The sequence below is a fragment of the Patagioenas fasciata genome, chromosome W (genome assembly GCF_037038585.1).
Source record: "Patagioenas fasciata isolate bPatFas1 chromosome W, bPatFas1.hap1, whole genome shotgun sequence".
In the NCBI taxonomy this organism is placed as follows: domain Eukaryota; kingdom Metazoa; phylum Chordata; class Aves; order Columbiformes; family Columbidae; genus Patagioenas; species Patagioenas fasciata.
Window position 1 is genome coordinate 5,358,488 of NC_092559.1, and position 12,974 is coordinate 5,371,461.

The window sequence follows — 12,974 nt, forward strand, 5'->3', positions numbered from 1 at the left end:
TAAACCTAACCCCAAATCTAAACCTAAAATCTAAACCTAACCCCAAATCTAAACCTAACCCCATATCTAAACCTAAAATCTAAACCTAACCCCAAATCTAAACCTAAAACCTAAACCTAAAATCTAAACCTAACCCCAATCTAAACCTAACCCCAAATCTAAACCTAAAATCTAAACCTAACCCCAAATCTAAACCTAAAATCTAAACCTAACCCTAAATCTAAACCTAACCCCAAATCTACACCTAAAATCTAAACCTAACCCCAAATCTAAACCTAACCCCATATCTAAACCTAAAATCTAAACCTAACCCCAAATCTAAACCTAAAATCTAAACCTAACCCCAAACTAACCCTAAAATCTAAACCTAACCCCCAAATCTAAACCTAACCCCAAATCTAAACCTAAAATCTAAACCTAACCCCAAATCTAAACCTAAAATCTAAACCTAACCCCAAATCTAACCTAAATACTAAACCTAACCCCAAATCTAAACCTAAAATCTAAACTAACCCCAAGTCTAAACCTAACCCCAAATCTAAACCTAAAATCTAAACCTAACCCTAAATCTAAACCTAACCCCAAATCTACACCTAAAATCTAAACCTAACCCCAAATCTAAACCTAAAATCTAAACCTAACCCCAAATCTAACCTAAAATCTAAACCTAACCCCCAAATCTAAAACTAACCCCAAATCTAAACCTAAAATCTAAACCTAACCAACCCCAATCTAAACCTAAAATCTAAACCTAACCCCAAATCTAAACTAACCCCAAATCTAAACCTAAAATCTAAACCTAACCCCAAATCTAAACCTAACCCCAAATCTAAACCTAAAATCTAAACCTAACCCCAAATCTAAACCTAAAATCTAAACCTAACCCCAAATCTAAACCTAACCCCAAATCTAAACCTAAAATCTAAACCTAACCACAAATCTAAACCTAAGCCAAATCTAAACCTAAAATCTAAACCTAACCCCAAATCTAAACCTAACCCCAAATCTAAACCTAAAATCTAAACCTAACCCAAATCTAAACCTAAAATCTAAACCTAACCCCAAATCTAAACCTAACCCCAAATCTAAACCTAAAATCTAAACCTAACCCCAAATCTAAACCTAAAACCTAAACCTAAAATCTAAACCTAACCCCAAATCTAAACCTAACCCCAAATCTAAACCTAAAATCTAAACCTAACCCCAAATCTAAACCTAAAATCTAAACCTAACCCCAAATCTAAACCTAACCCCAAATCTACACCTAAAATCTAAACCTAACCCCAAATCTAAACCTAAAATCTAAACCTAACCCCAAATCTAAACCTAAAAATCTAAACCTAACCTAACCCAATCTAACCCTAAAATCTAAACCTAACCCCAAATCTAAACCTAACCCCAAACCCCAAATCTAAACCTAAAATCTAAACCTAACCCCAAATCTAAACCTAAAATCTAAACCTAACCCCAAATCTAAACCTAAAATCTAAACCTAACCCCAAGTCTAAACCTAACACCATATCTAAACCTAAAATCTAAACCTAACCCCAAATTCTAAACCTAAAATCTAAACCTAACCCCAAATCTAAACCTAACCCCAAATCTAAACCTAAAATCTAAACCTAACCCCAAATCTAAACCTAAAATCTAAACCTAACCCCAAATCTAAACCTAACACCATATCTAAACCTAAAATCTAAACCTAACCCCAAATCTAAACCTAAAATCTAAACCTAACCCCAAATCTAAACCTAACCCCAAATCTAAACCTAAAATCTAAACCTAACCCCAAATCTAAACCTTACCCAAATACAAACCTAAAATCTAAACCTAACCCCAAATCTAAACCTAAAATCTAAACCTAACCCCAAATCTAAACCTAAAATCTAAACCTAACCCCAAATCTAAACCTAAAATCTAAACCTAACCCAAATCTAAACCTAACCCCAAATCTAAACCTAAAATCTAAACCTAACCCCAAATCTAAACCTAAAATCTAAACCTAACCCCAAATCTAAACCTAACCCCAAATCTAAACCTTAAATCTAAACCTAACCCCAAATCTAAACCTAAAATCTAAACCTAACCCCAAATCTAAACCTAACCCCAAATCTAAACCTAAAATCTAAACCTAACCCCAAATCTAAACCTAACCCCAAATCTAAACCTAAAATCTAAACCTAACCCCAAATCTAAACCTAACCCCATATCTAAACCTAAAATCTAAACCTAACCCCAAATCTAAACCTAAAATCTAAACCTAACCCCAAATCTAACCCTAAAATCTAAACCTAACCCCAAATCTAAACCTAACCCCAAATCTAAACCTAAAATCTAAACCTAACCCCAAATCTAAACCTAAAATCTAAACCTAACCCCAAATCTAAACCTAACCCCAAATCTACACCTAAAATCTAAACCTAACCCCAAATCTAAACCTAACCCCATATCTAAACCTAAAATCTAAACCTAACCCCAAATCTAAACTAAAATCTAAACCTAACCCCAAATCTAAACCTAAAATCTAAACCTAACCCCAATCTAACCCTAAAATCTAAACCTAACCCAAATCTAAACCTAACCCCAAATCTAAACCTAAAATCTAAACCTAACCCCAAATCTAAACCTAAAATCTAAACCTAACCCCAAATCTAAACCTAAAATCTAAACCTAACCCCAAGTCTAAACCTAACACCATATCTAAACCTAAAATCTAAACCTAACCCCAAATCTAAACCTAAAATCTAAACCTAACCCCAATCTAAACCTAACCCAAATCTAAACCTAAAATCTAAACCTAACCCCAAATATAAACCTAAAATCTAAACCTAACCCCAAATCTAAACCTAACACCATATCTAAACCTAAAATCTAAACCTAACCCCAAATCTAAACCTAAAATCTAAACCTAACCCCAAATCTAAACCTAACCCCAAATCTAACCTAACCTAAAATCTAAACCTAACCCCAAATCTAAACCTTACCCCAAATACAAACCTAAAATCTAAACCTAACCCCAAATCTAAACCTAAAATCTAAACCTAACCCCAAATCTAACCTAAAATCTAAACCTAAAATCTAAACCTAACCCCAAATCTAAACCTAAAATCTAAACCTAACCCCAAATCTAAACCTAACCCCAAATCTAAACCTAAAATCTAAACCTAACCCAAATCTAAACCTAAAATCTAAACCTAACCCAAATCTAAACCTAACCCCAAATCTAAACCTTAAATCTAAACCTAACCCCAAATCTAAACCTAAATCTAACCTAACCCCAAATCTAAACCTAACCCCAAATCTAAACCTAAAATCTAAACCTAACCCCAAATCTAAACCTAAAATCTAAACCTAACCCCAAATCTGAACCTAACCCCATATCTAAACCTAAAATCTAAACCTAACCCCAAATCTAAACCTAAAATCTAAACCTAACCCCAAATCTAACCCTAAAATCTAAACCTAACCCCAAATCTAAACCTAACCCCAAATCTAAACCTAAAATCTAAACCTAACCCCAAATCTAAACCTAAAATCTAAACCTAACCCCAAATCTAAACCTAAATACTAAACCTAACCCAAATCTAAACCTAAAATCTAAACCTAACCCCAAGTCTAAACCTAACCCCAAATCTAAACCTAAAATCTAAACCTAACCCTAAATCTAAACCTAACCCCAAATCTACACCTAAAATCTAAACCTAACCCCAAATCTAAACCTAAAATCTAAACCTAACCCCAAATCTAAACCTAAAATCTAAACCTAACCCCAAATCTAAAACTAACCCCAAATCTAAACCTAAAATCTAAACCTAACCCCAAATCTAAACCTAAAATCTAAACCTAACCCCAAATCTAAACCTAACCCCAAATCTAAACCTAAAATCTAAACCTAACCCCAAATCTAAACCTAACCCCAAATCTAAACATAAAATCTAAACCTACGCCCAAATCTAAACCTAAAATCTAAACCTAACCCAAATCTAAACCTAACCCCAAATCTAAACCTAAAATCTAAACCTAACCACAAATCTAAACCTAAGCCCAAATCTAAACCTAAAAATCTAAACCTAACCCCAAATCTAAACCTAACCCCAAATCTAAACCTAAAATCTAAACCTAACCCCAAATCTAACCTAAAATCTAAACCTAACCCCAAATCTAAACCTAACCCAAATCTAAACCTAAAATCTAAACCTAACCCCAAATCTAAACCTAAAACCTAAACCTAAAATCTAAACCTAACCCCAAATCTAAACCTAACCCCAAATCTAAACCTAAAATCTAAACCTAACCCCAAATCTAAACCTAAAATCTAAACCTAACCCCAAATCTAAACCTAACCCCAAATCTACACCTAAAATCTAAACCTAACCCCCAAATCTAAACCTAACCCCATATCTAAACCTAAAATCTAAACCTAACCCCAAATCTAAACCTAAAATCTAAACCTAACCCCAAATCTAACCCTAAAATCTAAACCTAACCCCAAATCTAAACCTAAATCTAAACCTAACCCCAAATCTAAACCTAAAATCTAACCTAACCCCAAATCTAACCCTAAAATCTAAACCTAACCCCAAATCTAAACCTAACCCCAAATCTAAACCTAAAATCTAACCTAACCCCAAATCTAAACCTAAAATCTAAACCTAACCCCAAATCTAAACCTAAATACTAAACCTAACCCCAAATCTAAACCTAAAATCTAAACCTAACCCCAAGTCTAAACCTAACCCCAAATCTAAACCTAAAATCTAAACCTAACCCTAAATCTAAACCTAACCCCAAATCTACACCTAAAATCTAAACCTAACCCCAAATCTAAACCTAAAATCTAAACCTAACCCCAAATCTAAACCTAAAATCTAAACCTAACCCCAAATCTAAAACTAACCCCAAATCTAAACCTAAAATCTAAACCTAACCCCAAATCTAAACCTAAAATCTAAACCTAATCTAACCCCAAATCTAAACCTAAGCCCAAATCTAAACCTAAAATCTAAACCTAACCCCAAATCTAAACCTAACCCCAAATCTAAACCTAAAATCTAAACCTAACCCCAAATCTAAACCTAAAATCTAAACCTAACCCCAAATCTAAACCTAACCCCAAATCTAAACCTAAAATCTAAACCTAACCCCAAATCTAAACCTAACCCCAAATCTAAACCTAAAATCTAAACCTAACCCCAAATCTAAACCTAACCCCATATCTAAACCTAAAATCTAAACCTAACCCAAATCTAAACCTAAAATCTAAACCTAACCCCAAATCTAACCCTAAAATCTAAACCTAACCCCAAATCTAAACCTAACCCCAAATCTAAACCTAAAATCTAAACCTAACCCCAAATCTAAACCTAAAATCTAAACCTAACCCCAAATCTAAACCTAACCCCAAATCTACACCTAAAATCTAAACCTAACCCCAAATCTAAACCTAACCCCATATCTAAACCTAAAATCTAAACCTAACCCCAAATCTAAACCTAAAATCTAAACCTAACCCCAAATCTAAACCTAAAATCTAAACCTAACCCAAATCTAACCCTAAAATCTAAACCTAACCCCAAATCTAAACCTAACCCCAAATCTAAACCTAAAATCTAAACCTAACCCCAAATCTAAACCTAAAATCTAAACCTAACCCCAAATCTAAACCTAAAATCTAAACCTAACCCCAAGTCTAAACCTAACACCATATCTAAACCTAAAATCTAACCTAACCCCAAATCTAAACCTAAAATCTAAACCTAACCCCAAATCTAAACCTAACCCCAAATCTAAACCTAAAATCTAAACCTAACCCCAAATATAAACCTAAAATCTAAACCTAACCCCAAATCTAAACCTAACACCATATCTAAACCTAAAATCTAAACCTAACCCCAAATCTAAACCTAAAATCTAAACCTAACCCCAAATCTAAACCTAACCCCAAATCTAAACCTAAAATCTAAACCTAACCCCAAATCTAAACCTTACCCCAAATACAAACCTAAAATCTAAACCTAACCCCAAATCTAAACCTAAAATCTAAACCTAACCCCAAATCTAACCTAAAATCTAAACCTAAAATCTAAACCTAACCCCAAATCTAAACCTAAAATCTAAACCTAACCCCAAATCTAAACCTAACCCCAAATCTAAACCTAAAATCTAAACCTAACCCCAAATCTAAACCTAAAATCTAAACCTAACCCCAAATCTAAACCTAACCCCAAATCTAAACCTTAAATCTAAACCTAACCCCAAATCTAAACCTAAAATCTAAACCTAACCCCAAATCTAAACCTAACCCCAAATCTAAACCTAAAATCTAAACCTAACCCCAAATCTAAACCTAAAATCTAAACCTAACCCCAAATCTGAACCTAACCCATATCTAAACCTAAAATCTAAACCTAACCCCAAATCTAAACCTAAAATCTAAACCTAACCCCAAATCTAACCCTAAAATCTAAACCTAACCCCAAATCTAAACCTAACCCCAAATCTAAACCTAAAATCTAAACCTAACCCCAAATCTAAACCTAAAATCTAAACCTAACCCCAAATCTAAACCTAAATACTAAACCTAACCCCAAATCTAAACCTAAAATCTAAACCTAACCCCAAGTCTAAACCTAACCCCAAATCTAAACCTAAAATCTAAACCTAACCCTAAATCTAAACCTAACCCCAAATCTACACCTAAAATCTAAACCTAACCCCAAATCTAAACCTAAAATCTAAACCTAACCCCAAATCTAAACCTAAAATCTAAACCTAACCCCAAATCTAAAACTAACCCCAAATCTAAACCTAAAATCTAAACCTAACCCCAAATCTAAACCTAAAATCTAAACCTAACCCCAAATCTAAACCTAACCCCAAATCTAAACCTAAAATCTAAACCTAACCCCAAATCTAAACCTAACCCCAAATCTAAACCTAAAATCTAAACCTAACCCCAAATCTAAACCTAAAATCTAAACCTAACCCCAAATCTAAACCTAACCCCAAATCTAAACCTAAAATCTAAACCTAACCACAAATCTAAACCTAAGCCCAAATCTAAACCTAAAATCTAAACCTAACCCCAAATCTAAACCTAACCCCAAATCTAAACCTAAAATCTAAACCTAACCCCAAATCTAAACCTAAAATCTAAACCTAACCCCAAATCTAAACCTAACCCCAAATCTAAACCTAAAATCTAAACCTAACCCCAAATCTAAACCTAAAACCTAAACCTAAAATCTAAACCTAACCCCAAATCTAAACCTAACCCCAAATCTAAACCTAAAATCTAAACCTAACCCCAAATCTAAACCTAAAATCTAAACCTAACCCCAAATCTAAACCTAACCCCAAATCTACACCTAAAATCTAAACCTAACCCCAAATCTAAACCTAACCCCATATCTAAACCTAAAATCTAAACCTAACCCCAAATCTAAACCTAAAATCTAAACCTAACCCCAAATCTAACCCTAAAATCTAAACCTAACCCCAAATCTAAACCTAAAATCTAAACCTAACCCCAAATCTAAACCTAAAATCTAAACCTAACCCCAAATCTAACCCTAAAATCTAAACCTAACCCCAAATCTAAACCTAACCCCAAATCTAAACCTAAAATCTAAACCTAACCCCAAATCTAAACCTAAAATCTAAACCTAACCCCAAATCTAAACCTAAATACTAAACCTAACCCCAAATCTAAACCTAAAATCTAAACCTAACCCCAAATCTAAACCTAAAATCTAAACCTAACCCCAAATCTAAAACTAACCCCAATCTAAACCTAAAATCTAAACCTAACCCCAAATCTAAACCTAAAATCTAAACCTAACCCCAAATCTAAACCTAAGCCCAAATCTAAACCTAAAATCTAAACCTAACCCCAAATCTAAACCTAACCCCAAATCTAAACCTAAAATCTAAACCTAACCCCAAATCTAAACCTAAAATCTAAACCTAACCCCAAATCTAAACCTAACCCCAAATCTAAACCTAAAATCTAAACCTAACCCCAAATCGAAACCTAAAACCTAAACCTAAAATCTAAACCTAACCCCAAATCTAAACCTAACCCCAAATCTAAACCTAAAATCTAAACCTAACCCCAAATCTAAACCTAAAATCTAAACCTAACCCCAAATCTAAACCTAACCCCAAATCTACACCTAAAATCTAAACCTAACCCCAAATCTAAACCTAACCCCATATCTAAACCTAAAATCTAAACCTAACCCCAAATCTAAACCTAAAATCTAAACCTAACCCCAAATCTAACCCTAAAATCTAAACCTAACCCCAAATCTAAACCTAACCCCAAATCTAAACCTAAAATCTAAACCTAACCCCAAATCTAAACCTAAAATCTAAACCTAACCCCAAATCTAAACCTAAAATCTAAACCTAACCCCAAGTCTAAACCTAACACCATATCTAAACCTAAAATCTAAACCTAACCCCAAATCTAAACCTAAAATCTAAACCTAACCCCAAATCTAAACCTAAAATCTAAACCTAACCCCAAATCTAAACCTAAAATCTAAACCTAACCCCAAATCTAAACCTAACACCATATCTAAACCTAAAATCTAAACCTAACCCCAAATCTAAACCTAAAATCTAAACCTAACCCCAAATCTAAACCTAACCCCATATCTAAACCTAAAATCTAAACCTAACCCCAAATCTAAACCTTACCCCAAATACAAACCTAAAATCTAAACCTAACCCCAAATCTAAACCTAAAATCTAAACCTAACCCCAAATCTAAACCTAAAATCTAAACCTAAAATCTAAACCTAACCCCAAATCTAAACCTAAAATCTAAACCTAACCCCAAATCTAAACCTAACCCCAAATCTAAACCTAAAATCTAAACCTAACCCCAAATCTAAACCTAAAATCTAAACCTAACCCCAAATCTAAACCTAACCCCAAATCTAAACCTTAAATCTAAACCTAACCCCAAATCTAAACCTAAAATCTAAACCTAACCCCAAATCTAAACCTAACCCCAAATCTAAACCTAAAATCTAAACCTAACCCCAAATCTAAACCTAACCCCAAATCTAAACCTAAAATCTAAACCTAACCCCAAATCTAAACCTAACCCCATATCTAAACCTAAAATCTAAACCTAACCCCAAATCTAAACCTAAAATCTAAACCTAACCCCAAATCTAACCCTAAAATCTAAACCTAACCCCAAATCTAAACCTAACCCCAAATCTAAACCTAAAATCTAAACCTAACCCCAAATCTAAACCTAAAATCTAAACCTAACCCCAAATCTAAACCTAACCCCAAATCTACACCTAAAATCTAAACCTAACCCCAAATCTAAACCTAACCCCATATCTAAACCTAAAATCTAAACCTAACCCCAAATCTAAACCTAAAATCTAAACCTAACCCCAAATCTAAACCTAAAATCTAAACCTAACCCCAAATCTAACCCTAAAATCTAAACCTAACCCCAAATCTAAACCTAACCCCAAATCTAAACCTAAAATCTAAACCTAACCCCAAATCTAAACCTAAAATCTAAACCTAACCCCAAGTCTAAACCTAACACCATATCTAAACCTAAAATCTAAACCTAACCCCAAATCTAAACCTAAAATCTAAACCTAACCCCAAATCTAAACCTAACCCCAAATCTAAACCTAAAATCTAAACCTAACCCCAAATCTAAACCTAAAATCTAAACCTAACCCCAAATCTAAACCTAACACCATATCTAAACCTAAAATCTAAACCTAACCCCAAATCTAAACCTAAAATCTAAACCTAACCCCAAATCTAAACCTAACCCCAAATCTAAACCTAAAATCTAAACCTAACCCCAAATCTAAACCTTACCCCAAATACAAACCTAAAATCTAAACCTAACCCCAAATCTAAACCTAAAATCTAAACCTAACCCCAAATCTAAACCTAAAATCTAAACCTAAAATCTAAACCTAACCCCAAATCTAAACCTAAAATCTAAACCTAACCCCAAATCTAAACCTAACCCCAAATCTAAACCTAAAATCTAAACCTAACCCCAAATCTAAACCTAAAATCTAAACCTAACCCCAAATCTAAACCTAACCCCAAATCTAAACCTTAAATCTAAACCTAACCCCAAATCTAAACCTAAAATCTAAACCTAACCCCAAATCTAAACCTAAAATCTAAACCTAACCCCAAATCTAAACCTAAAATCTAAACCTAACCCCAAGTCTAAACCTAACCCCAAATCTAAACCTAAAATCTAAACCTAACCCTAAATCTAAACCTAACCCCAAATCTACACCTAAAATCTAAACCTAACCCCAAATCTAAACCTAAAATCTAAACCTAACCCCAAATCTAAACCTAAAATCTAAACCTAACCCCAAATCTAAAACTAACCCCAAATCTAAACCTAAAATCTAAACCTAACCCCAAATCTAAACCTAAAATCTAAACCTAACCCCAAATCTAAACCTAACCCCAAATCTAAACCTAAAATCTAAACCTAACCCCAAATCTAAACCTAACCCCAAATCTAAACCTAAAATCTAAACCTAACCCCAAATCTAAACCTAAAATCTAAACCTAACCCCAAATCTAAACCTAACCCCAAATCTAAACCTAAAATCTAAACCTAACCACAAATCTAAACCTAAGCCCAAATCTAAACCTAAAATCTAAACCTAACCCCAAATCTAAACCTAACCCCAAATCTAAACCTAAAATCTAAACCTAACCCCAAATCTAAACCTAAAATCTAAACCTAACCCCAAATCTAAACCTAACCCCAAATCTAAACCTAAAATCTAAACCTAACCCCAAATCTAAACCTAAAACCTAAACCTAAAATCTAAACCTAACCCCAAATCTAAACCTAACCCCAAATCTAAACCTAAAATCTAAACCTAACCCCAAATCTAAACCTAAAATCTAAACCTAACCCCAAATCTAAACCTAACCCCAAATCTACACCTAAAATCTAAACCTAACCCCAAATCTAAACCTAACCCCATATCTAAACCTAAAATCTAAACCTAACCCCAAATCTAAACCTAAAATCTAAACCTAACCCCAAATCTAAACCTAAAATCTAAACCTAACCCCAAATCTAACCCTAAAATCTAAACCTAACCCCAAATCTAAACCTAAAATCTAAACCTAACCCCAAATCTAAACCTAAAATCTAAACCTAACCCCAAATCTAAACCTAAAATCTAAACCTAACCCCAAGTCTAAACCTAACCCCAAATCTAAACCTAAAATCTAAACCTAACCCCAAATCTAAACCTAACCCCAAATCTAAACCTAACCCCAAATCTAAACCTAAAATCTAAACCTAACCCCAAATCTAAACCTAAAATCTAAACCTAACCCCAAATCTAAACCTAACACCATATCTAAACCTAAAATCTAAACCTAACCCCAAATCTAAACCTAAAATCTAAACCTAACCCCAAATCTAAACCTAACCCCAAATCTAAACCTAAAATCTAAACCTAACCCCAAATCTAAACCTTACCCCAAATACAAACCTAAAATCTAAACCTAACCCCAAATCTAAACCTAAAATCTAAACCTAACCCCAAATCTAAACCTAAAATCTAAACCTAAAATCTAAACCTAACCCCAAATCTAAACCTAAAATCTAAACCTAACCCCAAATCTAAACCTAACCCCAAATCTAAACCTAAAATCTAAACCTAACCCCAAATCTAAACCTAAAATCTAAACCTAACCCCAAATCTAAACCTAACCCCAAATCTAAACCTTAAATCTAAACCTAACCCCAAATCTAAACCTAACCCCAAATCTAAACCTAAAATCTAAACCTAACCCCAAATCTAAACCTAACCCCAAATCTAAACCTAAAATCTAAACCTAACCCCAAATCTAAACCTAACCCCAAATCTAAACCTTAAATCTAAAACTAACCCCAAATCTAAACCTAAAATCTAAACCTAACCCCAAATCTAAACCTAACCCCAAATCTAAACCTAAAATGTAAACCTAACCCCAAATCTAAACCTAAAATCTAAACCTAACCCCAAATCTAAACCTAACCCCAAATCTAAACCTAACCCCAAATCTAAACCTAAAATGTAAACCTAACCCCAAATCTAAACCTAAAATCTAAACCTAACCCCAAATCTAAACCTAACCCCAAATCTAAACCTAAAATCTAAACCTAACCCCAAATCTAAACCTAACACCAAATCTAAACCTAAAATCTAAACCTAACCCCAAATCTAAACCTAACCCCAAACATAACCTAAAATCTAAACCTAACCCCAAATCTAAACCTAAAATCTAATCCTAACCCCAAATCTAAACCTAACCCCAAATCTAAACCTTAAATCTAAACCTAACCCCAAATCTAACCGTAAAATCTAAACCTAACCCCAAATCTAAACCTAACCCCAAATCTAAACCTAAAATCTAAACCTAACCCCAAATCTAAACCTAAAATCTAAACCTAAAATCTAAACCTAACCCCAAATCTAAACCTAAAATCTAAACCTAACCCCAAATCTAAACCTAACCCCAAATCTAAACCTAAAATCTAAACCTAACCCCAAATCTAAACCTAAGCCCAAATCTAAACCTAAAATCTAAACCTAACCCCAAATCTAAACCTAAAATCTAAACCTAACCCCAAATCTAAACCTTAAATCTAAACCTAACCCCAAATCTAAACCTAACCCGAAATCTAAACCTAACACCAAATCTAAACCTTAAATCTAAACCTAACCCCAAATCTAAACCTAACCCCAAATCTAAACCTAACCCCAAATCTAAACCTAAAATCTAAACCTAACCCCAAATCTAAACCTAAAATCTAAACCTAACCCCAAATCTAAACCTAACCCCAAATCTAAACCTTAAATCTAAACCTAACCCCAAATCTAAACCTAACCCCAAATCTAAACCTAACACCAAATCTAAACCTAAAATCTAAACCTAACCCCAAA